We start from the raw sequence: 27,723 nt of genomic DNA on the forward strand, positions 1-27,723 counted from the left end.
TGCACCGGGAGCCCGACGTGGGACTCGATCCCGGGTCTCCAGGATTGCGCCCTGGGCCAAAGGCCGGCGCCAAACCGCTGCGCCACCCAGGGATCCCGGAACATAGAAATTTAGTATTTATTATATTCACCTTAATTATAAAAAATTCCCCAAATTTCCTCTGAGATGAATGTGGTTGGACTGTGAGCCCCTGGAGGGAGCAGGAGACCCCGATGACACACAAGTGGCGGCCGGTGGCACAGTCCTTCCACACTCTGATGCCACAGACTCGCCAGCGGCCCTGAGGGCCTGACACATGGCATGTGCAGCAGCACGATTCTGGAAGGAGCCAGATCATTCCCTGCCACTGTCCCTCCACTTCCAGGGCCATGAAACTGCATCTTCAACTGCCTCCAGAGGTTTTCCTTACGTACAACCAGCCCGAGCAGAGGGGAGGCCTCATTGCACTGGAGACGAGGGCTGGGGCAGGTGGTGGGAACCGCGTGCTCCAACACTGCAGACGCTAGACCACCGGTGCTTCCCTGAACTCAGGGGCTCTCACTTTCCTCCGCATGATGAGAGCAAGGGAAAGGCACAGCTCCCCGGGCCCCTGGGTCGGATGCCAGCAAGTTCCGGGCGCTGAGACGGCTTTCCCTGCCCCTGGCAAGCAAATCTCTTCAAGCAGATAAGGCATCAGCCCACCTCCCCCTTCCCGCAGCTGACGGGACCGTGGTCCTGGCCACAGGCGGCCGACTCCTCCCTGTCTCCGGGCAGGCCTTCAGGAGAGCTCGGGACAGGACCCTGCCTGGCCAGAAACTCATTCAAGGCGATTCCCCACCGCCCACCAGAGCCACCATCTGCCGGCTGCCAGGAGGCACTTCCTGCGTGTCCTCGGGGCCTGCGTGGCCGGCGCGCCCTGGCGAGCGTGCTGTGGGGGGCAGCTGCGTGCCCAGCCAGAGCACCGTGGGGGGCAGATGGGCGCCTGGCTCTCGCTTTGATCTCACACGGTTACACGTTCCGTGTGACAAGCTAATAAAAGCTGCACGATCAAATTCCAGGTCATTACTCAAGGAAAGAGACCCCTCTGTGGTCGACAGCGACGGTTTCAAACCAATTAAAATAAGCCTGGCGTTTCTGCGGGCTGCCGTGTGCCCGCCACCCCGGAGGTCTCGGAGGGCCCATGCGCGCGATGAGCAAGATGCACGAAATGTTAATGGAGACGTTAAATGCCACACCGAGGGGATTCTGGTAAATAAGGCCACTCGCAAGAGGCTAGGGGGAGACGTCTCCTGAGCTAACCCTGGAGGAAACTTCAATAAAAACGAGATTGGATTGAAAACAATGCAGTCTGCGAGGGATGGGTCTGCTGGCAGAGCTGGGAGGTCGTTGGGGGAGGAGAGCCCATCTCATTTCCTAGTTCCCTCTGCAGGCCTGCGTGCCCCCTGACGCCTGCCAGGACCCGCAGCACCCACTGGGCGGGCCGGGAGGACTGGGGCAGGATTCGCCAAGTGGAGAGGGCTGGCGGTGGTGCTGCGTGGACGATGGGAGGGGGCGGTCTAGCGGTGCTGGGGAGCCGGGGGCCTGGACAGAACCAGGGGGTGCCGGGGCCGAGAGGGCGTGCAGGGCTCCCTGAGGACATGGCTCTGTGCCCAGTTCACAGTTGTCCGGCAGCTGCTCTGAGCTCTGCTGAGTCCTGTTTCGGGAAGATGCAATGTCACCCACGAAACAGACGGATAAGGTTTCGAGAGAGCGTGGCCGGCGCCCAGGCTGGGCGAGGAGGGGAGCCCCGGGTGCAGGCTCTCGCCAGGTTGTGTAGCTCCAGGTAGACTCAACCCGCAGGTGAGGGCGACTCCACGGGGCCAAGGCGGTGCTGCTAGCTTCTCCCCGCCGGGACAGCCCGCGGCCCACAGCTCTACCCCGACGCGAGGGAAGGGTCTCCATGCAAAGAAAGGGAAAGGAGGCACGGGGCCAAGGGAAGGGCAGCGGGGCCCTGCTTGGAGGGCCAGACCTCGCCGCCTTGGGCTCTTCCTCACGCAGCTCCCACCCCCACGGCCGCCATCCCTGCACACCTGCTCCCGTCCATCAGGCTTTACAACTGAAACAACAAACGTTCTTCCAGCTATGCTTGCCACAGTTAGCAAAGAGAACCACCGGATGCTCGGTTGAATCTGAAATTCCAGATAAACAGCAAATGATGTTTTATGTTTTTTGGTAGAATATATCAGGCAAATATTTGGGATGTACTTATAGTACCGATTATTCACGGTTTATCTGCAATTAGAATTTAAGCAGGCGCCCTGTATTTTTACTTGGCAGCCCTAGCTGTCCAATCGTTCGGTACAGACACACACACACACACACTCATGGACAGGCACACACATCCTTCAAAGAAGAGAGAGGAGCTGACACTACACGTAGACCGACTGGAGGCCTGGCGCTTCCCCTCTCCCCCCTACACCATGCTCTCCTTGAACCCCTCCGGCCCCCCATCACTCCCACTGCAACCTCCGTCACGCCGGCAGAGACACTGGGCCTCCCGGTTGTCACCCGTCAAAGGCCACCCGGTGAGCACACAGCCTGGCTGAAAGCAGACCCGGGTCATTCATGTTCTGTAGTCTGCACTCCTTCCACCTAACCAGAGCCAATGCATCAACTCTTAGATGTTCATTTACAAGCAAAATGGCCAAGAGGACGCTCCTATTGATTCTGCGGTCAAGGCAGTGGACGGTGTTGGAGGCCTTGGCGCAGGCCCATGCCAACTCCGGAGCAGGGATGCCATCAGGTGAAGCCCCCTGTGGTCGGGGCTCGCTCGGCTGCGAGTGCAAGGGAAGGTGTTGGGGAAGGTGCATCCGGCTGCAGTTTGGAGCCCTGGTGGTTGGGGTCCGCCCCGCAATGCTCCGCAGGCAATCACGTCCTGAGCTTGCATGGAAGCAAATTACAGTGTGTGTGAGGCAGGGCGTTCTCCAAAAGAGGATTTTTTTCTTTCTCCCCTGGATGCCCAGAAAGGAGATGGTATTGGTGCCTTTTTGGGTTGAGAAGGTGGACTTGAGATTATCGGAAAACTGGCAAGGTGTCCCTGACCTCTGACTACTCCTTATTAACTGGTTGCTTCTCAGCCAGCCAGCAGGTGGTTTAGACACTTGAGACATCAGATTGCATCTTAAGAAAAAAAGATCACAATCTTTGAGGAGGCCCAGGGGAGTCACAGGGTGACATGTGTCGTCATTGTCTATGTGGGCCACCCTCTCGGCGAGGAAAGAGACCAGATCTGCCCTTGACGTCAGCAGCACGGCTGGCACACCAGACACTAACTTCCGTGTCTTTATGGGTTGGTTCCATGATTCTTCTACCACACCTACCACTGTGTCATTTCCAGAAAGGTCTTTTTTCCCCTCCTGTTTTCCAAACAGTAGTCTCATGGAAGCGAGAACCTCCAGCACATCATTCAATGGTGAGCCTTCATCCCATGGGCCACTTGCCAGCTGTTGGCCAAGTTGGTGAGCAGAGGACCCCCCCGAGAGCTGTCGGCCGGAGCCCCTGCTGGCACCGTGGCTAATGCCTTTCACCAGTGAGTATCGGGGTGACCCAGGGGTTCGCTGTTGACCCAGTGGCAGTGTAGACACGGCCTAGGATTGAGGAAGCCAAAGGGAAGGGGAGGAGGCCTGTGTGGTCACCCAAAACTCCAACAGAGGACAGCACTCCCTGACTGTCAGAATCCAGAAGCGAAAGTGCCAAGGACAAATGAAACGGGATGGTTCGCTAAGCAAAACAACAGCGAACGCCCGCGTATTCCCACAACCGTCACCTCCACCTCCCCGCGTCCTCGGCCTTACAGTCAAGACACAGTCTGGGTGCGAACGTCGTGATGTTTTCATTATCTGCCTGATGGGGTTTTATTGGAAACATTTGTGCCAAGAGCTGCATTTTGAGATTTCCCATGTAAGGAGGGGAGGTGTGGCGGGGGGTGGGGGGGTGGGGGGAGGAAGCCGCCATTGGATTTTTGGCTCCTCTGGAGACAGCCCACTGTAAGGAGCTGATTCAATTACAGTCAGGTTGTTGTTTTTAGGTGACCTAGTTCCCGGATGGTTTTCCCTGCGTTTCTTTCCTGCCACAAAGTTTTGACATATTGGAGCCAGGAAGGAAGAGAAGTGACACTGTGTCACCAAAAAAAGGAGGGAGCCCGGGAGCCTGGTGGCCCTCAGCAGAAGGGAAGAGAGCCGGTGGGGGCGAGAAAGAACAGTGGGGCAGGCTCTCCCCGGCGGCAGAGATGAACCAGTCCACCCCTCCCTGCAAAACTCAGGCCAGCCCGGCTGAGCGGTGACTGCCCTGGGCCCCTCTGCCCAGTTTCTGGGCATAGCGCTGAGGATCTCAGCGGATCAGAGGATCTCTCTCGGAGAGAGAGCAGCCTGGGCTGGCTGGGGGCGTCCTGTGGTGCTGGGCCATCGGGGTGGCTGCAGGCTCCCGGGACAAGGCCAGCTTCCTGAGGCCATGGTGGGCTCCTTCCTGTCCACGGCAAGTGTGGCCGCTGGAGGGTGTGCCCGGGACTCCCTCCCTGCGTCCAGGGCCTCCCGGGGACACGGAGGGTGCAGCTGGCCACCCAGCCCATCATCGGGGCCAGCAGCCCTGGCCCCAGCAGCCCCTGAAGGCAGGGAGGGCCGCATGTGCCTCGGTTGTCCAGCAGCACGCACGTCTTCCCACTTGAAGAACAGACTTGCACACTGGTTCAGTCCATCCTCCTGCCTCCAGACAGGACCCTCTTTGTCCTCGGTTATGAGAACGAGCGCTATTTTGAGATGCTTCCCAGCGAGGAGGGCTCCACGCCCTGCCTCTCTTGGCAAACTTTTCCCAGATTTAACCCACCTCGCCTGCCGGGAAAAGTCCTCCCTCTGATCTGCCCCCAAATCCTTCGCGATGAGCCATGAGTTCATCCCTCACATCCCGCCCTCTGCAGGTTTGGACAACACCTGCTTGCCGCCCTTTGCTGAGCTGCTCATGGAGCCTTCGACATAAACACTGTGCCTTTCAGCTGTGAGCTCTGCCGGCCTGTCCTGCGGGCGTGCGTCTTTCCCTCTAAAACCTTGGAGAGGGGTCGCTGCCGTCTGCAGCGGCAGAGGCTCTGCGGAGGCGCCCACTCCTCTGTACCTGCTCCTCCATACCCGCCTGGCTCCAGCCACCACGGGCAGGTAAGCCAAAAACGGGCTCCTCACGCTCCGCAGGAGAACTGGGCGCGTTCTGCCGAGAGCTCCCCTCGCGGCACGGTGGCTCCAAGATGTAACTGGTGGTGCAGCTGGGGGAGGCTGTTTGCAGATGCGCTGGGGTCCCAGGAGAGGACCCCCCACCCCCCCACACCGGACAGCAGCGCCCACTGCCACGAGCCACGTGCCACAAAACATGGCTCGCTGCTCTGACTCGCGGCCTTTGTTCTTCAGTTTCAAATGGGCTGAAAACCCAGGTAGGTTTAAAATCTTACTGCACTGAAAGGAGGTGCTGGAGCCTGGGGCAGAGACGGATCCCAGATTCCCATCGGCAAAGCTCCAGTGACCTCGGGGGCTCACCTGGTGTCCTCTCTCAATGGCAGGGATAGCAAGGAAACAAAAAGCCAAGATATTCTCTGGCTGCCGCAGCAGGTGTTGAGGAGGGCTGCCCAGCAGGGCCCCCGAGCCACCCCGGGGCCCTGTCCTCACGCACCCTGCCCTGGGCTGAGCAGGACACAGAGGTGCTTCGAGGTGCCATGCGCCAAGTGTGGGCTCTCCTGGGGCCTCGTCCTCAGAGAGGGAAAGTCAGAGGCAGGAAGGGGGGGTAGACAAGGAGCTGAGAAGGAAGAGCAGAGGGGCTGAGCACAGAGAGGGAGAAGACAAGCAGAATCAGGAGCCTGACCTTACAGGATCTGTATTCCAATACACAAGCTAAAACTTACATTGTACGACTTGTTCTCGACTTTACGTGCATGTCTCCGATTATTTTAAAGGGTGCAAAAAGTGACACAGGAAACTTCGGGGTCAGGAGAGGAGTGGGTTCAGATGGAGAGATACAGGGCCGGGAGGGGGGCGAGGAGGGAAGGAGACACAGGCAAGGGCGGAACGCGAGCTGTGCCCTGGAAGCAGCGATGGGTGCAGGGGCGGCAGGAGGGGAGCACGCCAAACGCAAAAAGGGAGGGAGAGCAACCCGGCGGGCGGTGGAGCGGAGGCAGGGAGGTTATGGTCTCCCCGAGACCGTAATACTGAAGGGTTGGCAAGAACGTGCCAAGCCATTAAATGAGATGGCACAGGCAGCGTGCCCAGGCAAGGTTCCCAGCATAGGGTCCGTAATAAAAGTTAGTTTGCTTCCTCTATCCTGCCCACGTGGAGCGTATCCGACTGGGGGCAGTGGATAGAAGGGGTGAGGGCCTGGCTTCTAAGAGGAGCTTGTCTTCCCGGGAAAGAGGAAGCGTGTGTCGGCTGGCATCCTAAGGCGCCAGCAGCCAACCATCGTGACACCCAGGGTTGGGGTGCAAGGGAGATGCACGCAGGTACCAGCCGCTGAGACGGGTGTTCCTGAGCAGGGTTCAAGGGGTGTAGAGCCCCCAACTGCACCTGTGTGCACCTACACGCATCTTCTGGGGACAGAACATCCAGAGTTGCCCGGGAGGTCCCCAGAGGGGGTTTCCAAAGCCCCTTTCCTGGAAGCCCCCTTCTGGCCCTAATGCCAACTGTATACATAGCCCAACTGTAAAGGCACTGGGTGTGGACGGCCCACCCCACACTGTCACGGGTGTCTGTGTGCAGGTAAGGACCCCTGAGGGTGTGTGCAAGAGGGAGGGCAGTGAGTGCAGCAACCAGGTGGGCCTGCATTCGGTTTGCTGCAATCCCTTCCCTAGATGGGAGCTCAGTTGTGCCTCAATCCCCCTTGTCACCAGGATTGGACATAATGTATGTGGAAGGCACACAGCACAGGTGTGTAACCGCAGAGGCTCCGCAGTTGTTTCCCATGATAGCCAGCTCAGGAAGAGAAACATCGGGCCAGGACGCCTGAAGCCGCTCCGTGGGCGCAGAGAGCCAACTTCCAGGAACTGGGGTGTCTTGGTGTTTGTGTTAAGTCACTGCTGCCACAGATGGATGCGCGCCCACGCTCATCACAGGCCCCAGGGCAGTTTTCCCTGGGACCGGGCCATGAGAGCTGCTTGCCGGGCATCAACCGGTGGTGAGCTGGGTTCCTAAGCCCCACTCCCCTAATCTAGAACGCTGGGGGCCAGTGAGAGCGGCATGTTCTGCATCCAGAAGGGCCCGTGGCCGCACCTGCCCGCCCACCCAGCCCCTCCCTCCAAACCTCCGTGTTCACTCCTCACTGCCCTTCTGTGCTGGATGCCACCAGATTGGAGAGGAGGCGGGCACCCCGCTCAGTGCTCTCCTGCATCCGCCAGAGAGGCCCGTATGCTGAGCGCTGCTCAGAGAAGTGTGTTCAGCCCTGGCCAAAGGTGCATGGAGCGCTGTACCAACATGAGCCCCAAGCAAGGCTCCAGCAGCGCCGGGATGCAAGCTGAGAAGGGAGGCTGACTGTCAAGCGGGTGAGGCAGGATGAGAACTCAGGACCTTGCGTTTCCAGGCTATCTGCAAATCTTTAGGTGGGCATTTCAAGGAGGGGTTGAATCACCCAAGTGCGTCTGTCGGCAGGTGCAGGGGGGACCAGCCTGCTTGTCACACAGCGTGCCCCCTCCTCTACACCTCCCGCCTACCAGGTGTTGGCAGGTGGGTTGGGCGCAGGACTGATGGGTGGTGGAGAGCATTTCGGCCTCCCTCTCGGGACCACTCTGCGGGCGCCTCGAAAGAAGCTGGCTTGGGAGCCCCTGTGGCTGTCACACCCAGGAGGGAGCTGCAGAGGAGACTTCCTCTGTTTCCGGAGTGATCCGCCATGGGCCAGTGGTGGCCCTGGAGCTGGCTGACATCTGGCAAATGAGTGGAGGGTATCATGTTAGTTTCCAGGACACGCACGCTTTGCTCAGGGGGGACCCCGGGGGCCCTGAGGAAGCCTCCGAGGTGAACTCCATTTCCAAGGGTTAGTGAAGAGGCACAGCACGCACCAGGCTTCCCCCCCCCGGCAGCTCCCCTTTCTTGAGTGGAAGAGCATGTGGTTCGCCTCCTGTCTCCTTGAAGGCAGCCCCTCCGGTGGGGCAGGGGCCGGGGGGGGTGGGGAGGCGGGCCGCTGACCCCAGCAAGCACTTCTGTGGATGCACCTGCAGCTGTCTGCCCGTGCCCCTGGCTCTGCTTCTCTGAGAGCCGCCCCCACCCGTGTCTGGAGTTCAGAGGAGGAGGGCGGGAGGCCCTGGGAGAGGGGGGTGTGGAGGGGAAAGCGGGCAGCCTGCAGGCAAAGCACCTGCAGGAGGCAGCCTCTTGGTCACCGCCCTCCCAGCCCAGCCTGGCTGCCTCTGTGTTCAGACAGGAAGAGAAGGCGGGAGAAGGCCCTGTGGCCATGCAGTGTTGCCCACACAGGCCAGGGTGGGGCCACAGGCCCAGGGATGGCCCTCTGTCTCTGCTCTATGTGGAGAGAGGACCAGCCGGAGAGGGGAAGGCTCCCCGTGTATCAAGGAAGGAAGGTCTGCAGCAAATGCAGGGGTGAGACGCATCCACCATGTAGAAGCAGCAGGCACAGCAGCTCTTCCTACACAACGTCAACGTCGAAGCCTTTCCATAATGCCGAGGCCTGAGCCACATGCCCCGCCCCCGATCCCCGACCTTGAGCAACAGGGCCCCGGCCCTCTTCCCACTGTGTGTGAACCCCCGCACCGGGAAGGACTAGTTGGAAGGAACAGAGTCAAACGAGGCATGGCTGCAGGTGAGCCGCGATGGGCGCATCACCGGGGATTCCACAGGTGGGTCTGGGCAGCCTGTTGGGTTGTGCCTTCCTGGACCCAAGTGTGGTAGGAAACTGGGGGATGGCTCGGGCCATCTCATCCAAAGATACAGCTTTACTTAACCTCAGAGGGTCGTGTGATCTCGGCACGAGGCTGGGGAATCTACGTATCCCTAAACATCAGCTACCCGGCTGTTGATACACTTCCCCCAACCAAACGTCCCCTTGACTTCAATCCTCCCCTCATCCTTGGGATGGGGACTCCTTACAGATGCTCCCTCGGGACCCACCCCGTCCTGGGATGCCACCACCTGCCGTCCCCTCAAGATGAAAAGGAAACAGAAATAAACAGAACGACAAAAATGTAAGTACAGCTGCGGTGGCGCCTCTGCCCCCCACCCCCGACTCCCTTTGCCTCCCTGTGTTGAGCTCCAACCTCCCGGATATTTATTGTTCGTTCCCTCCTAAATCATCCCTGACGGCTGGACTGCTCGCACTCCATCACGGGCAGAGGCTGTGTGGAGTCACTGTTCTGTTTAGCTTGCAGAAAAAGGAGCCTTGTAGGAAAAACCCACCCGGGAGCTGTCCGTGCTGAACTCCGGCATGATGGACGATTATGGACCATCTGCACTTTCAGAGGGGGATGAATTTATGAGCGGGAGAGACAGCTAGAAGAGTGTCCATTACTATAACTCACGGCCCTCTTCAGAGATATTCTAATCAGGCATCCTTTCCCCTCCTGCTGAAAAGCCCCGGTTAAGAACTGGCAAGGGGGGAATCAATTACATATTTCTGGGGTGGATTTTCCTGTTTGTTTGTTTGGGTTTTTTTTCTTTTTGCCCAGAGAGCATGGCCATCACAGGTGTTGGGGGGTAGGGGTCTCAGGGGGCTGGGGGTGGGGTGGCTGGCGGAGGGACCCTGTGCCCAGCAAAGACGTTGCCATCAGCATTTCCTTGGTGCCCCTGTCACACCACCACTCCTGAGCTCTTGCAACTGGTGTCGGGAAGATGGGAGGTGCTGGCATGTTCCTCCCTTCCCAGCCTCTGCGCGGATCTAGTTGAGATTTACTGACAACCAGGAATCATGCAGAGGGATGCAGCAAAAAACTATCTGGATTTTCCCAGGAGGCTGTGCAGTTTGATATTTATGTGCGGCACAGAGGAAAGGAGAGGAGGGAGCCTCGATGGGACACCAGCCCCAGGGCAGGTGCTGAGCTGGATGCCTTCTGCACGTTGATTCACAATGATCTTATTCCTGTTTTAGAGGTGAGAGAGAGAACTAAGGCCCGTGGATGGCCCAGGCCCATCCAACCCTTCTCAGCCTGTTGCCTGGAGGCTCAGGGGACGCTGCAGAACCTGTCCCTGCCAGAGGCCGGGAGCCCTCCACCTGCAGGATGCCTCCTGCTGGCATTCACCTCATCTGACCACAGCCCTGTCACAGGTATAAGCACGTACTTTCATTCCCATTTTAAAGATGATGAAGCTAAAAAAAAAAAAAAGATGAGGAAGCTGAGGCCCAGAGGGGTTTTAAAGTGGCTTCCTTGAGGCCACCCAGCTAACCAGCAGTCCAGCTGGGATGGAGCCCCCACCTCCTGGCTCTGTGTCCAGCACCTGAGTGCTTGCCTCCCCAGGAGGCTGCTCTGAGCAGAGCCACCCCAGAGCATTTCCTTCCATGGGGGCCACGCCTCTCCAGGAAGGGTGGTCACTGGCAGAGCCCTTGAGAACTCACCCCTGCATACAAGCTCTAGGACTCTAACCACAGGACGTGGAACTCGGGGCCACTGCCTCCTGCCAGGGCCCTGCCATCCTCCAAGATGCCCAGCTCAGCATCAGTGAGTCTTGGAGTCAGGCCTTAACTGGGACAGGATCAGGTTGCAGCTGAAACAGCAGAAGTTCAGCAGATTGCTCTTTTTGTTGCTTTTATTTATTTTTATTAATCTTTTTTTTTTTTTTTTAAACTACACTTCTACTTGCCTCACCCTGGGAGCTCACCTGTGGCTTCTTCAGCTGGAAGAGCCTTCTGTTCTTACCACTCCACTCTGTTCTGGTCACCCCTTGGCTCTATCACCGCGACCATCCATGCAGACTGAGGACAGGACCCCACCTCACACAGGGCAGCCAGGATTTTGCAGGAGGTCAGACCTGAGCTGAGCTGGCTCTTCAGGGCATGGGAGGTAGTCAGGTGAGGAAGGTGGGGGAGGGCTCTGCCTTGGGGACATGAACGCCGGTGGGGACTGTGGCATGCTGTCCACGTGTTTGGAGTGGGGAAGGCGATGGGGTCAGACTGGTGAGCAGTGAGCCTGCCGGTGAAGGGACCCTTTCCTACACGGCCTTCCCTGAGTCCTCTCGCCCTGCAGAGTCAGGGTGAGCCCCACGCGGGCCTCCCCGCCCATCACAGCGGGTCTGATGGAGGGCCTGCCTCTGGACCCATGCGTCCAATAGAGGCTGTGACCAGGGAGAGGGTCTACGGCGGAGCCGTCCATCGGCGTGGCTGTGAGCACGTGTGGTTTGTGAGCACTTGAAAGGTGGCCGGTGGGCTCAAGGGGTCAAATTTTTAACAGTATTTCATTTTAATTCATTTAAGTTTAAAGGGCCACAGTTTTCAACAGCTCAGTTCTGGATGGTGAGCTGCCCAGAACAGCCCCAGGGTCTCAGGCTGCCTGACCCCATTAGGCACTGCCTGAGGGCAGGTGTTGACAAGACCCTCAAGTTCTAAAGCTCCGAAACCTGAGCAGACCGCCGTAGCCGAGTCTCGGGAGCGAGTAGATCTCTCTGCAGCCTGAGACATTTGGCTTCCCTGTGAAAACAGCATTGACTTGATGAATGGCCAGTGCCTGCACTTTGAGAAATTAAATTCTCGGCTTGGACTGAGCAGCGTGGGGGTAACCATGGCCAGCCAGGGACGGGGACAGGGCACCCAGAGGGAGCCTACGCAGAAGGGAGCTCAGGTTCTGAGCCCCTGATGGGACTGGGGGGTGGGGAGGGCAAGGTGGGCCGGGAGCTGAATCAGCAGGTGCCCCAGGCATTGGCTGGAAAGGGGCCCCGAAGAAGTCAAGAGCAGGAGTGCAGGAAAGGAGCCACACGGTGCAGAGGGGGTGGGCAGGGGGCTTGGCAGGAGAGAGACCTGGCCCATGCCCACCTAGCATATTCCAGACCCTGGCCCCCAAGGCTCCACCACTGCCTGGAAAGGGGTCTCTCCAGGGCCCATCACACCAGCTCTGACCTTCCCACAGAGCCTTCCCCACCGCAGACGCAGGAGAATTTATGAACCCCCGTTATTTGCAGCCCAACTCTGCTCTCCATGGAAACCAATTCCCCTCCTGCTTCATTATTGCTATTATCTTCATTAATGCTTGATATAATGTCGTGTCCATTATGGCCATCCCAGGGGCTCCTATAAAAGGCCGTTTCCCCCAAACCTGCCTCCACCCCCGGCCAAACTCCTGCAGGCAATCCTTTCCTCCTGCGGAGGGGGGCAGGGAGGAGAGGGCTTCACCCTCCGTGCCTCTTCTCACACTGTAAAAATTACTGCCAACGATATTATATGGTCACGCCATAAACTCAAATCACCTCCTAGAACTTCCTTCATTACCACCTCACTATATAATCCAGCAGTTATTCCAAACCTGGTGTCCTCTCCTCCTTCCCCTTGCAGGAAGCTTTGCGGGCCCCGAGGGGGCTCTAAAGAACATCCTCTGGTCCGTGCCTCTCTCTCACAAAGCCCAGGAAGCCTGAGGCCACCCGGGGCCTGACGGCTGCCCCCACCTCTGTCTTCAGGAAACAGGGAATCAGAACAAACGCTCAGGTGCCCTGCCCACTCTGTTCTAGAGTTGCCCCCTCACTGCAAGCCTCCATCTGAGGTCTCGCGCCCCTGTTCCTCCCCGCTCGGTTCCCTCCCTTGGAGAAGTGGCAGGGGTGCTGTGTGGTTGGGGGGAGTATGGCTCCTTCTCAGGCCTGCAGACCCGTCAGCCCTGACCTCTCCCCCCGATTTCCAGTGCGTGTCTCCCTTCATACCTCCAAGTCAGAGCCTGAAGACCATGCCACCCACCTGTGCCCACCTCAGGGGAAGGGCGCCAGGACTCTCCTCTGCATCTGCAGCTAACGAGCAAAGTTGTCCTGAAAAAATGGGCCGTCAGATGAATGCTAGAACTACGTGTGTGTCCATGTGTGCTCACGTCTGCATGACCACACACGTGTGGTCATTTGCGTGCACGTGTGGATGTGCTCACCTGCGTACATACGTGAGTGTGCATGCGTGCATTCACTGCTCCCACCTGAGGCCAACCCCACCCCGGGATGGATGCCTTCTCTTTCTCCCATCGTCCTGGACCCCAACAGAGGGACCAGCAGCTGGCCCTTATTTAGGGGAAAGTAGAGTTTAGGGTGTCATGCTGGTTTAGCTGCTGGGTGGAGGTTTCACCCCCTGCCCTGGATCATTCTGGAATTGCCCTAGGACCACCTGGCAGTCCTCTCGGCTGTGCCCAGGTTTCCCCGCACAGGCCCCAACCTCCCAGTGCAGGGATGCTGTGGGCTGTGGTTTCCTTTGAATGCTGCAGGGCCTTGAATCGTTTCCATGGGTTCTTTAACTAGACGGGGATGTTCAGATTTTGATGCATCTCTCGGGGGCAGAATTTCAGGGTGGGACTTGCCCCATTGCGTCTCACTGCCTCCGACGCTGGCCAGTTCCTGTTCTCAGACCCAGGAACCCAGCCCATGGGGGACCTGCGGGCTTTTGGTCATGAAGTCACGTGGTAGGCGTGCGCCTGGGGGGTCTTCCCGGGGCGTGGAGACCCCGCACCCCCGTCCACTGTGGCCCCTGACCGCTGGGACAGTCCCTGGGCCCTTTGTCCAGTTCTGACTCCAGCTACCTCCTGGGCTTCTGTGTTAGTTCAATCCGTGTTTTGGTTTTTTTTTTTCTCATGAGTGTGTGTCTTGTCTCATTAAAAAACTTGTATACTTCTATACATTATTTTAAAAGATTCTGAAATTTACATCTGTAGCCTCCTGCCCCCCAAACCTCTACTTCCAACTATTTTCGAGCACATCCACCAATGGCCTCCTGCCCGGTCCTAGGTGACTCAGAATGTGCAAAAAGCCACAGGTCCCCATTTCAGTGATGCTGCCCTCTCGGGGCCTCGGGCCTCAGAGCCTTGCTGTCACGCGGCCTCCTCAGTGTCTCCTCTCAATCCCACAGTCTTCCTCATGGCTGGACCCTGCTGCCCACTGCAGCCCAGCTGGCCTCTCGGTCTCCTGTCACTCCCGCCCCCTCCTGAGCTGTTCATCCACCTCTCCCAGCACTGTCAAGTCCCTGCTGCCCCACAGGGGGGCTTGGCCCTATCCAGGCAGAGGCCTCATTCCCGGGTGCGCTGAGCTGGCCCCGCAGGCCCAGGGCAGGTGTCTCCCCAGTTCCGGAGCCTATCCCTTTCCTGGGGCCCTGGAGAAGCCCCTGCCTGCAGCTTGAGGCATCACAGGCTGTCCACTCAGCGTGATCACGGGACCTCTTCACAAGCTGCAGGGTCTGATCCCCAAAGAGAGCGAAAGCTCTTAGAAGACAGGTCTTTTCAGATGGACGTTGTGCTGTTGCCCCGCCCCACTGTTCACAGGACTCCCCTTGGTCAGCCCTGCCCGCTGGAGGGGAGACCACACACATGTCAGCCGAGGTTCCTCGTGGGCTCTGCGGGGGAGATCACAGAAGCCCGTCCCACCTCGGCCACTTTTCCTAACGGCTGTGGAAGAGGTGGGTCCAGGCACAACCGCTGCGAAGAGCTGCTGCGGAGTTTCGGGGCCAGCCCCTCCCAGCCGGCCTGGTCCCCTCAGCAGGGACGTGGGGCCCCTGACGGTCACTCCCGCCACCTTGGACTACTCTGTTCGGCTCCGTGTCGTGTCTGAATGAGCACACACCCGGACGGGGTGGAAGGCTGGATGAGATGCCCGCCCCTCGCCGGCAGCTCTGGGAGCTTCTGGGCCCGGCCACGACGGCAAGGGGACGATGGTGACCCGAGGCCGGAGAGAACCAGCACCCTCCCAGCGGCCTGGCCCCACCACCACCCCCTGCCGCCCGCCCCCACACACCTCCTCATTCTCATCGGCTACTGTCTGGGTTTGAGTTCTGTCTTCGAATTGGAAATCAGTCTGGCCATTCAGGACTGGAATTTGAGCCCTAGGAGGGGAAGGAGCCATTTGTAGCTCTTTTATTTTTTTATGCTGTTGAGCAAAGCAGGGATCTGGCTGAGCACAGCTGTTGGGGAGGTGCTTCATGATAAATCAATCCACTGCCTGGGGTGGGGGTGGGGGGGACAGAGTAAGTACAGAGCCCCCCATGCTGGGGAAACAGGCCAGACGTGGGTTGGATCTGAGCACCTGGGGCAATAAGCTAGAACAGGGGGTGGGAGGAAGGGGAGAGAGATGGGGCAGAGATGGGAGAGAGACAGGGAGATAGATGGGAGAGAGACAGAGAGATAGATGGGAGAGACAAAGTGGGGGAGACAGGGAGAGACAGGGACGGAGACAGAGAGACAGAGACAGGAGAGACAAAGCAGAGAAAGAAAGCCATAGACAGGGACGGAGACAGAGAGATAGAGACAAAGCAGGGGGAGACAGCCAGAGACAGGGAGAGACACATAGAGAGACAGCAAGGGAGGAAGTGTCTCCCGACACTCCGTGAAGACTCGGCCGATCGTCTAACCACCTCGACAAGGTGATGTCCAACACGGAGTTAAGAAGCACGTTCTCTCTTTTCCTAAAGTATGCTCACGTTTTAGGAAGTTGCCACCCTGGGCCCACTCCTCACAAAGCCCACACGGGCCTCCCCAGGTATCAGAGCTGCAATGGCTTCGCTTTCGTTTTGTGCCAGAGACACCGAACTGTTTAATTCTCATTGTTAAATCAATACCTGGTGTCATGTCATCCAAAACCATTATGTTTACACCAGGAAAAAAACAACCACACGGAGCCGGTGAGTTCAGGCCACGGCAGAGGGAGGGGAGGAGAATCACAGAATCACTGCTGGGACCTTGCAGCCTGAGGGCCGCCCCTGGGAGACGAGAAGAAAGGTCCTGTGGCAAGAGCGACTGACGGCCATGGCTTCTCCCTCAAGACCACACCTACCCCCCACCCCTCCTCCGCTTCCCCCTGCTCCCTGGGTCTGTCCTCCCACCCCCCAGCCAGCTTCCGGTCCTCAGGCAACCTCCTCCCTGGGACCTGCTCACCCTCACTGCCTCCCGGAATCTTCTCTCTGCCCTGCACCTCTGACCGACTGCCACGCTGTGAACCCGACCCCTGCGCCCCTTCCCCCTCTCCTTTGGGACTTCCCGCACCCTGGTCACCGGCGACGTCATCACCGGCAAGCCCAGCGGGCCGACCCTCTGTCCTGTCCCGTCTCTCTCCTCTGGTGCCTTGACCTGTGGACCATGCAGTCCCTGACTTGTCTTCCCACCATCATCCTGTGTCTGCCCATCACCCCTTTCCCCGGGGGCCCCACCCTTCCCCACACCTTCAATCACCCTCCCCATAGGCCTCTTTCCTCTCTCCTGAGATTCATGTTGTCAGTTCCCCAGAAGACATCTCCACCTGGAGACATGCCCGAGGTGACCTCATCCACATTTCATTCCCCCCTGCATCCCTGTCCAGGCAATGGCATCACCACCCTCCCTGGCATCCAGACTACAAGCCTGAATCACTCTACCCTCTCTACCTTCTCCTCCCACTCCTCAGGCTCGGGGGGTTTCTGTGCGCTGGTGCCACCGCCTCTCCCTTCCCTACCTATCTGCCTAGGCATCCTCGCTGTGTCCGGCAGGGCGCCTGGCACCTTCAGCGGTCAGATCCCGTACCCACTGCTTGAGAATCTCCAGTGTCTTCCCATGACATACAGTTGGGCCTCTTGACCTCTGTGGTACCTCAAGAGACCTCTACCTATGAAAAGGCACATACATACATGGACACTACATTTTGCAATCATTTCAGGAGGCTTACGAACCAGTGGGCACCCATCTGTGGGTTTAACAGCCCTGTAGGACTAAGCCCAGACAAGCTTTGGGACTATCACAATCTGGCCCCAACACATCTTTCCAGCCTCGATTTTCTCATCTGCAAAATGGGAGCAACAGTGGACTCACCTCAGGGGATGTTCATGAGCCTAAAGATGCACACGTGTAAACCACGCAGAGCTGTGCCCCATGTACCCCAAGTGTCTTGTCTCTTACCAGTCCTCCCAGAGCCACCCTCACAGACACACCAGAGTTCCTCCAACAAGCTGGGCTCCTCTGACCTACTGAGCCTTGGATGTTTCCATCCATCTAGAATATTCTCTGCTGGGGAGCGCTCACTTGTCCTCTGAGAACTGGCTCAGATGTTACCTCCTCTCTGGGAGCTTCCTGGCCTCCAATGGAGGCTATTGGCTGGTCCCTCCTCAGAGCTCCCAATTACTGCTGCCATGCTGTGTCTGCTGTGTGTCCAGGTGCCCTAATGGAGGGATGGATGGGGCAACCCTTCCTTGAGGAGACCGGGGTCCTAGAGGATGGGGCAGGCTGGGTCCAGGTTCTCATCGTCCTGGGCCACTGGGCCCAGCACATAGCAGGTGTTCAATACGTATATTCTTCATTAATGAACAAAAGAGATGGAGACTCCTGTTTGTGACCAAGGGGAGGCACTAGGGCAGAGTCTGGGGGACCATTGCATGTGATTTCCCACTCAGCCTGATGGGGGCCTAGATATAAGTTATTGTGTGTGTGCACGCACGTGTGTTTCAGGTGCACAGCTCACTGTTGTTATTCACCTTAATATATGCCAGGTCCTGGGCCAAGCACTGTACCTGTATTATGTCACTGGCCCTCACACCACTCCATAGGCAGACGCTAGTATCATCACTTTCACCTTAAGGTGGAGACTGAGGCTTGAGAGGTTACACCCCTGGTCAGCTCTGAGGACCACCCAGGACCTGGTCTTCAGTGCCAGCCCACCCCATGCCCCACTGAATGTGTATGCATGGGCTCCTGTCCACCATCCAGGGCACAGAGCCCCAAGCCTCCCAGCTCTGTTTCTACCTCCTGCCCCATGTTACCTCCAGTGACACCAGGTCCTGCACCTGCTTTCCCCTGACCCTGCTTTCCTGTGCTCCTGCTCACAGGACCCTGTCCTCACCTGGAATCCTCTCTTTCCAGCACATGATCCCAATCCCATCGTGTTCAAGTCTCAGATCCCCGGAAACTCCCCTGATCACCACGGACACAGCAATCTCGCCATCCCTGAACCCCACACTGCCTGCAGCACATAACTGGAACTTAAGATTTTTCTGTCTCAAACTGGGATTTTTCCAGAAATCGTGCCCAGGTTCTCACGGTTGTAGTATTCAACTGGTTCTTAGAGAAAAGACAAAATTCTTGGTTTCTCACGCCTGGGGATCTACCCGCACACGTCATGGTGACACTTTCCTCCCCATCACTCTCATCTGCGATCCAGGCTGTGTTACATCCATTCTTTTGTTTTGTTCTATAACATCTCCCTCTGTTCTTTTAAATCCCAGTTTCCCAGATGGGACAACTCAGGTTCCAACAACTGAAGCCCCCTGTCCAGCAGCACTTGGAGAAAGAATAGCACTGGGGCCTCACACTCCAGTCTCCCAAGGGCAGGATCTCTCTTCCAAAGGTGAGAGCCCCCACCGCCACCCCCAGCCCCATCCTCTCTCCTCCAAGTTGGCCCTCTGACTTTGCTTTTGCACATAGAACAGTCTGGACCCCACACCTCTTCCTCCCACCCCAGCCAGGCCCTAACCTGGCTCCCCCAAGAGGCAACTCATTCACCAGGACCTCCACAGGGATGCGGCTCTGAACGAGGAGACACACATAATGAATAACAACGAAGAATTCTCTGGGGCCTCTGGGGCTTTTATTGGTGGCTGATGGCCTTCAGGAGGCAATTAAAAAGATGCAATAAAAAAGTGAAGAGCTCGTATTTCAACACTCCTGGCTCTCACAGCACAGGGAAGGGCTGCTTCATCCCAGCACTTCCCAAGATCAGGCTCAGGGCTAGCACTTTTACAGGAAAGACTGCTTACTTGGCAACAACAAAAACAAAATCAAGAGAGGGTAACAGCTGGGAGAGAGCCATAGGTCTTAACGAGCTTCCCTTCAGCAACCCTGGTTATCTCCAGAACCCACCCCCCCACCCCCACCCCCCCGCTCCAAGGCATCTGCAGCCCGCTGAACCTGAACTGCAGTGTATGCCTTCACACGGTTCCGTGCGCACAGCCATATTCAAGAAAAGTCATTCATAAGTTAGATTAAGAAAATGCACTTGATCTGAACAGTACTTGTGTTCTCTCGCACGCACACGTGCTTCTGACCCGTACGTAGCCCACCTTGAAAAGAAAAGAAACTGGCAAATATGTATGCCACCTTGCTAAATTTTCACACGTCTTTCACGTGTTTGCTGGCACACCCCTCCAGACAGTTAGCAAGGGAGTGGAAGGAAGCAGGCGTCACACAGGACACGAGGGGCGAGGGGCAAGGAGCAAGCTGGCGGGCTGGTAGCTGTCCGTGGGGCTGCAGCGAGCAAACAAGACTATTTATTAGAAGAAGGAGTATTATGACGCTTCCATTACTGTAGACTGTGAAATTTCTCTCCTTCCGTGGAATTTCTGGGAGATTGTGGTGAGAGGGAGAAAAGCACCCATGAAACAGCTTTTCCGGTGTCTGTTCTGGGTCCATCATAACTCACCCCTGAGAGCCCCACCCCCACTGTTCTGTCCCCACAAACTTGTTTACTTAAAAGGTGCTCGCCATCTGCACTGGTTTTCCAGCCGACTGTCCTCACTGGAGAGGTCTGAATGCACCACCCAGGAGTGGAATGCATAAGTATACTACTCACCGTCCTTTCTAGAATTAAAACTGCTACACACGTCCCTAAGCATTTCAATACTATCAGGTGAAAAGGAGACCCAGGTGCGTTTAGCTTTACGTTTTGGAGGACACCTTGCTGCATGACTGTAACTTTTCCTGTGATCCCTGGGTACAAATAAAGAGCTAGCTAAAACTCACTTTGCACCTTTCCTCCTTTCCTTCTGCTTATTAACCCACATGTCATTACAAGGTTTTGGTTATATGGCTTCAGAGCATTTGGAAAACCATGGATCTCTCAGAGTAAAGCCTCTGGACCAACGGTAGCATTGCCTGGGAACCTGCTAGGATCACAGATCCTCTCCAGTGCTGCTCGAATCTGAGTGGCACCAGCATCACCTGGAGGGCTGGTTAAACCACAGAGTACTTGGCCCCATCCACAAAGTTTAGGATTCCAGAGGTCTGTGGGGAGGCCTGAGAGCTTGCATTTTTAGTAAGTTTCTTTTTTTTCATTTTATTTTATTCATGAGAGACACAGAGAAAGAGGCAGAGACACAGGCAGAGGGAGAAGCAGGCTCCCTGTGGGGAGCCCGAGGCAAGACTCAACCCCAGACCCTGGGACCATGCCGTGGGCCACAGGTAGACACTCAACCACTGAGCTACCCAGACATCCCATTTTTAGCAAGTTTCCAGGTGTTTCTGAGGCTGCCGGTCTGGGCACCACATCATAAGAAGCACAGTCCAAGGGAGACATAGTCTAGGATAGCATAAGTGTTGCCCCCCCGGAAAGCTGGGGCCCGGGTTGTGGTTTTGGCCTGTACCCTCTGTGACCTCAGACAAGTCACTCAAGTATCTTCCCCTCCACTCACCATTTTACCACTCGAGAAATAAGCAGATTGATTTGGGTGAGTGTGAGGGTCCTCTCCATCCCTGACAGTCTGTCCTTCTAGGCGCTGCTGAAACAGAGCAGTCTTGAGTGTGAGGTGAAGTAGAACCTATTTTGCCATCCCCCATCCTTTTATAGGCTTCATACCCCCTTCTCCCTGCAGATAGGTTTTTTTTTTAGATTTTATTTATTTATTAATGAGAGACACACACACAGAGAGAGGCAGAAAGATAGACAGAGGGAGAAGCAGGCTCCCCATAGGGAGCCCAATGAGGGTCTTTATCCCTGGACCAGGACTGTGCCTTGAGCCGAAAGTAAATGCCCAACTACTGAGCCACTCAGGCATCCCAAGTTTTTTTTAACTCACTAGGATCAACCTTGGGAGCCAAGCAGCAAGCAGCTGAACTCTACAAAGCTAGAGTTCCAAAAATTAAATCTGATCTTTGTGTTGTCTTTTTTTTTTTTTGATATATTATCTTATTTTATTCAAATACTAGTCCAATCACACATGGTCCAAGAACACTCAAATAATAAGCCACATAGAAACAGATGTTAGGGCGATCCCTGGGTGGTGCAGTGATTTGGCACCTGCCTTTAGCCCAGGACCTGATCCTGGAGTCTCAGGATCGAGTCCCACGTCGAGCTCCCTGCATGGAGCCTGCTTCTCCCTCTGCTTCTCTCTCTCTCTCTCTCTCTTTCTCTTTCATGAATAAATAAATAAAAATCTTAAAAAAAAAAAAAAGAAACAGATGTTAAAGATTGGCCTTCAAACATGACAGCCAATGACACCACACTTGCCTAAGATCTTGCTGGCATAAAACCGCATCCACATCTCGGTGGCCACCAAAAATTCAGCAGAGCTTCCTTAACCGTGAGCAGTTAGAAGCTACCAGTTTAAGTGCTCTTGACTATTGTTTTCAAGCTCTGAATAGCTTAGGGATCTCAGCAGGGGCTGGAGGAACAAGTTCAACCTTAGCATAGTGCCAAAATGTGGCCAATTGAGGCTTTGAAGCGAAGCCTCGAGTGAGTCACAGCAGCTTCACCAGTGCCAGTGCCACCTCCATGAGTTACAGACAACCTGGGCCATGGTTCCAGGATGAAGGTCCATGGTCCTGGAAGGCCGCTGAATCTGTGTTGTCTTTCTACACAGGGCAGGTCTCCTGGGGCTGGAGTCTGACCTGCCCTCCACACCCTGACACTCAGAGTTGGTGTGAAGATGACATGTTCCCCCCTTCCCACCATCACCCCCACCACAGCTGGATGGGACTTGTGACTCTACAGCACGTCCCACCGCATCTGGGAAGGGACACACATGTTTGTTTGCTTTTTTTTTTTCCGAGACTTCACTTATTTATTCATGAGAGATGCAGAGAGAGAGAGAGAGGCAGAGACACAGGTAGAGGGAGGAGAAGCAGGCTCCATGGAGGGAGCCTAATGTGGACCCGATCCCAGAACTCCGGGATCATGCCCTGAGCCAAAGACAGACGCTCAACCACTAAGCCACCCAGGCGTCCCATGGGACACACGTTTGACAAGGATGTGATCTGTGTGCATTGGGACGCAGGACTGGCACTCAGAAACCTGAAGACGCCAGTGCTTATGGCTTTCTGTGATGGCCTGACTATAGTTGACGAATGAAAAATTTATTAAATAAAAAAAAAAAACAAGGAAAAGAAAAAGATGAAAGCATCTGTAATGAACATCTGGATTCTGCTGATAACTGTGCGAGCAGATTCCTCAGAGTCAGTGTGCCAGGGAGGGCTGGGGAAGGTGTACTTATAAACAACCGCAATGTTTCAATGCAAAAAAAGTGCCCCCAAGCACCGCAACTTCCTGTTCAAAACCTTTCCAAATGGCAAAGCACCGGGTTCAGTTCTGTGTCCACGCTGCAGAGAAACAGCCACAGTGGCAGTTAGGCTCTGGACTCAAATGAGCATAACAACAGCCTCTCGGTTCTGGCAGGTGGTTCCCCCATAAGGGTCATTTAAAGAAACGACTAAAGGTGTCTCTTCTTTTGTGGGTGTGCATTCAGGCCGGCACGGCTACACGCACAGGGATTCACGATGTGCTCATGCAAGTGTGCATGTGTTGTGCATGCCCGGAAACGTCCACATAAAAATTCACCTATTTGCAACCTGTTTTTCTTTGAAAGCTTGTTTTTCTTATTTTTATTTTTTTAACCTCTTTATCCTATCCAGCACCAAGCCCCCTCCACATGTCCTCATCATTAGTAAGTCTGTCTGCAAGTTCTCCCCTCCTCCTGCGTAACTAATGCCACTTAGGAGGCACTGTTCCTGTAGTCCGGCGATTAGGGCCAAGTGGCAGGGTGGGGAGCAGGGGCTGGGGGGTGCACAGTGTGCCCTCCCTGCCCTGGCCCTCACTAGCTATCCCGTGGGCCTCCTGAGCTGCGTGGACGGAGCATTAAGGGTCCCTATCTCTGCAAAAGTGGCCACTGTGCTTCGGAGTGTGGGGGCCAGAGCCCAGGATGGAAGCAGCCTCTTCCTTGATCCCTCTTTGGGTTCCGGGCTCTTTGCATAATGGTCTTAATAGGAAGAGGAGTGGAGGGCCTGTCTGGTCTCATAAGTGATGCTCCCCTGAAAACCCCCAGCCGGGGCCACGGGAAAAACGATTTGCAACCCGTGGCTCCTAATGTATGGAAATATCTGTATCAGTGCATGCAGGTGACTTCCTAACATAAAAAGAGATGAAAGAAATGGAATTCATTTGGAAAATCTCGCCCTTGGCCCCTAGAGCCGGGGAGAGGGTACCCTCAGTGCTCGGCCCCCACCCCTGCAGCCCGGCGGTGAGCGGGTGGCTCTGCAAACCTGTCACCAGGTGTTAGAGCCAGAGAGCCATCCTCTTCCCTAACCTGATGTGCGGCTTGTGTTTAGGGCTCGTGCTTTATCAGTTTTTATTTCTTGTAATATTCATCACACTGGTTTATTTATGGGGCCCTCGTTGGGAAGTTATTTTTCAGGACTGGTGAATAAAACATTAGCCTTTGCGGCTTGTCAGGGTGACTGCAGTTCCTCTGATGTCAACCTGACGAACTGCCTTTTCTTTTTCCCAACGACCGCACTTTTAGAGAAATTTATTTGTATTTTGTTGGGCATTTGTTGTTGTGTATTTTTTTCCCCTGCCCTTTCAGCTGGTGGATGTTGGTCAAAGTTGGACTCTTTGCTCTACTGATTAAGTGCTGGAGCCTTCGCTCGCCGGGAAAGGTAATACGGTGAGCAGGAGGGTGAGGTACATGCAGACGTCCTGGGTGGGAGGACAAATCCCCTGTTAGGCCCTGCCCTTGGCAGTGGTGCACCTGCCAATCTGAGGGAGCCAGCGAATGAGGGTAACGTGCCGGCCAGCGAACGAGGGACCAGTCTGTGCATAAGGGTCAGAGGCCAGCCTGGAGGACCAGGGGACGCTGACCTGGCCGTGCGTAAAGGCACTCGAGGCGCCAGTCTAAAATCCCAATGAGAATCACAGAGGAAACAATCTCAATACTTTTAAAATAAATACACAGAAGCTAAATGTGGCCTAAAGCAAACTACAACTAAGAAAACCCACACCTACAATCAGGGAAACTTAGGAAAAAAGTAACTCTCTTTAAAACAGGATTGTCCTCACACTTCTCCAGGAACGCTTCTAAGTGCGTTTAAAATGTAGACGACTTTAATATGATGTTTCAAGTTCTATTAGAAGACAAAAAAGGGAAAGAAAAGTGGGAGGAAGAAAGAGAGAGAGGAAAATAAATAAATAAAAGGAAGACACGCGATGCTGTATTTCACACTGAAGAATGCTGAGGCTTTGGGTTTTTTTTTGTTTTTTTTTTTCCCTTTTCTCTCTTTCCAGAAATCAAGAATGGGCTCAGAAGAACATAGTCTATAAAAACCCAGCCAGGCAGTGGCTGGTGATTCATGATGGCTTGTCCCTCAGCAGAGGCCTGGCCGGGCCATCTCTTAATTAAGTGGGACTCAGCCTGTGGTCACCCTCCGAGACAGCACAGAAGCTCTTTCAAAACTGGGGGAAGAAAATGTGACTTAGCTCCCTGTGCAAGAACCCCGCTAGACCAAGGACATCTGCCTCCCTCCTTGGGTTCTCTGTGGCCCCAGTGTCACTTGGGTTTGCTCCACATTGACCCCCAATGATAAAGACTGCCTCGGTGATGGTAGCGGTCGGGGGTGGGGGGTATTGTCTGCCAGAGAGTGAACAGAGGATGCTCTCATTAACCACCTCTCACAATCCCACAAGACAGGTACTAGCTGCCCATCTCACAGATGGGGAAGCTGAGGCTCAGGGAAGTTAAGGAACAGTCTGAAGCCACACAGAGGAGGAAGGGGAGAGAAGCAGACCCAGAGCCTGCATTCTTAGCTACTGTGGATCCTGCCCCAGTGTTGCAGCCCTGGGTGGGGCGGGGCAATTAGACCCACGCCTCCCAGAGGCAGCCCATTCGGGTGGTGGTGTGAGAGGCCCCTGACTGGTTAGCTTCTACGGAAAAACACTTAGAGAAATAACAAGTCGAGTCTCGAGAAAGTTTTAAAAATATGGTTTAGAGAGCAACACGGGCCACTCCAGGGAGTTGGATAGAACAATCAGGAAACTCACACGCACACCAGAGTTCTGTGTTCCGACACCCAGGAATCAGGGCCTGAGGCCGATATGCACGTGCATTAAAATATCCCCCAAGTCTTAGGTATTTTCGGCGGGCTACTTTGAGCCTGGATGAGCGCACAGACCCCCGAGTGCCGCGGGTGCATCGTTAGACGGATGCCCCCTTCTTGGGAACACGCTCAAAGCACCAACACACACCAGGAGGACCCAACACCTCGGTCAGCTCCCCTCCCCTGCAGGAGCTGCTGCCACGGCTCTATTCTCCTTCCCCACCCAGGTGCGTCTGTAGACGTGGTCGCTGGAGGCACCCACTGGGCCACCTTCCATTCGCCCTGCAACCCACCCCAGCCTGCCTTCTGTCCTCACCGCTTCTTCCAACAGAACCCGTCTCGCCAAGGTCACCCTGACCTCCCGACTGCGAAATGCAGAAGTCACGGTCACTTGCCAGTCCTTAGACCCTACTTGATCCCCCCCACCCCCGCCCTCCTTCCAGAGAAAATGTCTTCTTTGGGGTTTTAGGGCATGACATTGCTGACTCTAACCTGCCTCTAGGCTGCTTCTGCTTTGCTTTTCCTGCCTCACTTCAGATGCTGGAGTCCCTCAGGCTGGAGTCCCTGCCCGGCCCTGTCCCTCTCCGGTGTGGGATTTTTCCTTCTGCCGGGGAGTTCACATTCACAGAGGTGTTTGTAGCAACCCCATATTCTCTGAGCCTGCGGCATCCCCCCCTTCCTCTCTGGATCCTTGATCCTTCCTCTGTCTCCTCTCTGTAGGTCTTGCCAGACGTCTATCAATCTCATCGCTCTGTTCACAGAATCAGCTTTTTTGTTGTGTTGATTTTTCTCTATTTTGCTTGGTTTCTCATTTCATTGATTCCCATTCTTATCTTTATTGTTTCCTTCCTTCTACTTCCTTTGGGTTTACTTTGCTCTTCTCCTTCTAGGTTCTGGAGGCAGGAGCTTAGATTATTGATTTGAGAAACATTTTCTAATATAAACACGTAGTGCTGCTACACATTTCCCTTTCAGCGCTGGCTTAACTGCATCCCACAAATTTCGATATTTGTATTTTCACTTCTCTTCAGTTTTAAGTATCCTCTTATTTTCCTTCCGAGACTTTCTGTTTGACTCATGAATTTAGAAGCGCCTTTTAAAATTTTCCAACTGGGCATTAAGGAGGGCACGTGATCTAATAAGCACTGGGTATCCTATGAATCACAGGCCTCTACCTCTGAAACTAATAATAATATACTATATATCAATTGAATTTAAATAAAATAAAAATTAAAAAAATTAAAATTTTCCAAATGTTTGGAGATTTTCTTACTGATTTTTTTTTCCTTACTGATTTCCAGTTTGATTCCCTTGTGATTAAAGCACATACTCTATGTGATTTCAGTTCCTTGACATTTATTGAGCTTTACCTTACGACCCAGGAGAGGGTTTATCTTGGTGACTATTCCCATTTGAATGTGTGTTCTGTTAGTATCTGGACTGAATGTTCTACAAATGTTTATTAGATTTTGTTGGTTGATGGTGTTGTTTGGTTCTCCCATCTTGGTTTGTTTTCTAAGTTGTTTTATCAATTGCTGAGAGAGGGGCATTAAAGCCGTGACTTATAACTGTAGGCTCGTCCATTTCTTCTTTTGCTTCCAACATGTTTTATTTTGTGTGTTTGGAAGCCTTGTTGTTTGCTGCACATACACTGGGGATTGCTATGTCTCTGTGTCATGTTTTCCTTCCTGTCATTATATAATGGTGAGTTTTGTTTTTGTTTTTTTTTTTTTTTTTTTTTTTTGTCTTTGGTAATTTGCTTTACTCTGGAGTCTACTTTATAATAATTGCCAATAATAATATTACCACTCCTTTTAAATTAATACTTGCCGCCCTTCCCCTCTGTTTACTTTCAACCTACCTATATCATTTATTTGAAGTGAGTTTCTTGCAGACTGCATATAGTTGGGTCATTTTTCTTAAATCCACTTTGCTAACCTGTCGTATAAAAATTCCCATTGCTTTTAACTTTATAAAAATAATACGAAGCTAAGAGTAATGTTTTGGGACTTGCACTGTTTTGTTTTTAAAATTTGGATTCATCCAGGTTGTTGCATGCTGCTGTAGTTCAGCTATTTTGATTTCTGTACTTTCATTGAAAAAACCCATATAATCACTCACTGTCTTACTGATGGGTTTTGTGGTTGTTTCTAGGGTTTTGCCATCACCAACAGTAATACTATGAACATTCTTGCGTTTGTCTCTTACTGTTAGACACATTCAACTGTTTCTCTTGACTACAGATGGAAGGAGTACGAACTGCTGGGTCAGATGGGATGTGAATGCTCAAGTTCAGGAGATAATGTCAAACTTTCTTCCAAAGGACTTGAACCAACTCATGCTCTCCCGCAATGAATATGAAGCCTGATGACCTTTGTCCTATCTGACTTGGCATTTGTCAGGCTTTTTAATTTTTGCCACTCAAAAGGAGGTTAAGTGCTACCCATTATGGCCTGGATTTGCATTTCCCAGCTCATCAATGGGGATGGACATCGCTTTTTGGGCTTATTAGTCATATATTTCCTTCATTATGAAATTCCTGCCTG

The 27,723-nt window shown here is 54.5% G+C and overlaps 1 protein-coding gene and 1 long non-coding RNA gene across 10 annotated transcripts in view; one reads left to right on the forward strand and one right to left on the reverse strand.

Moving 5' to 3' along the window:
- RBFOX3 (RNA binding fox-1 homolog 3) overlaps positions 1–27,723 on the reverse strand; it is a 447,258-nt gene that overhangs the window by 182,983 nt on the left and 236,552 nt on the right. The window contains exon 1 of one of the 9 annotated variants that reach the window (XM_077854494.1): positions 7,691–7,900. The exons of the other annotated variants lie outside the window; for them this stretch is intronic. The gene's annotated coding sequence lies outside the window, so the exon portion shown is untranslated. Of the gene's footprint in view, positions 1–7,690; positions 7,901–27,723 lie in introns of those variants that run through there. 9 annotated transcript variants of the gene reach the window in all.
- On the forward strand, positions 10,268–13,766 carry LOC144285408 (uncharacterized). The gene is made up of 3 exons (XR_013353684.1): positions 10,268–10,986; positions 12,460–12,609; positions 12,800–13,766. It is a non-coding gene; the product is annotated as an uncharacterized LOC144285408 (long non-coding RNA).

The sequence above is a fragment of the Canis aureus genome, chromosome 16 (assembly GCF_053574225.1).
Source record: "Canis aureus isolate CA01 chromosome 16, VMU_Caureus_v.1.0, whole genome shotgun sequence".
NCBI classification, from domain to species: domain Eukaryota; kingdom Metazoa; phylum Chordata; class Mammalia; order Carnivora; family Canidae; genus Canis; species Canis aureus.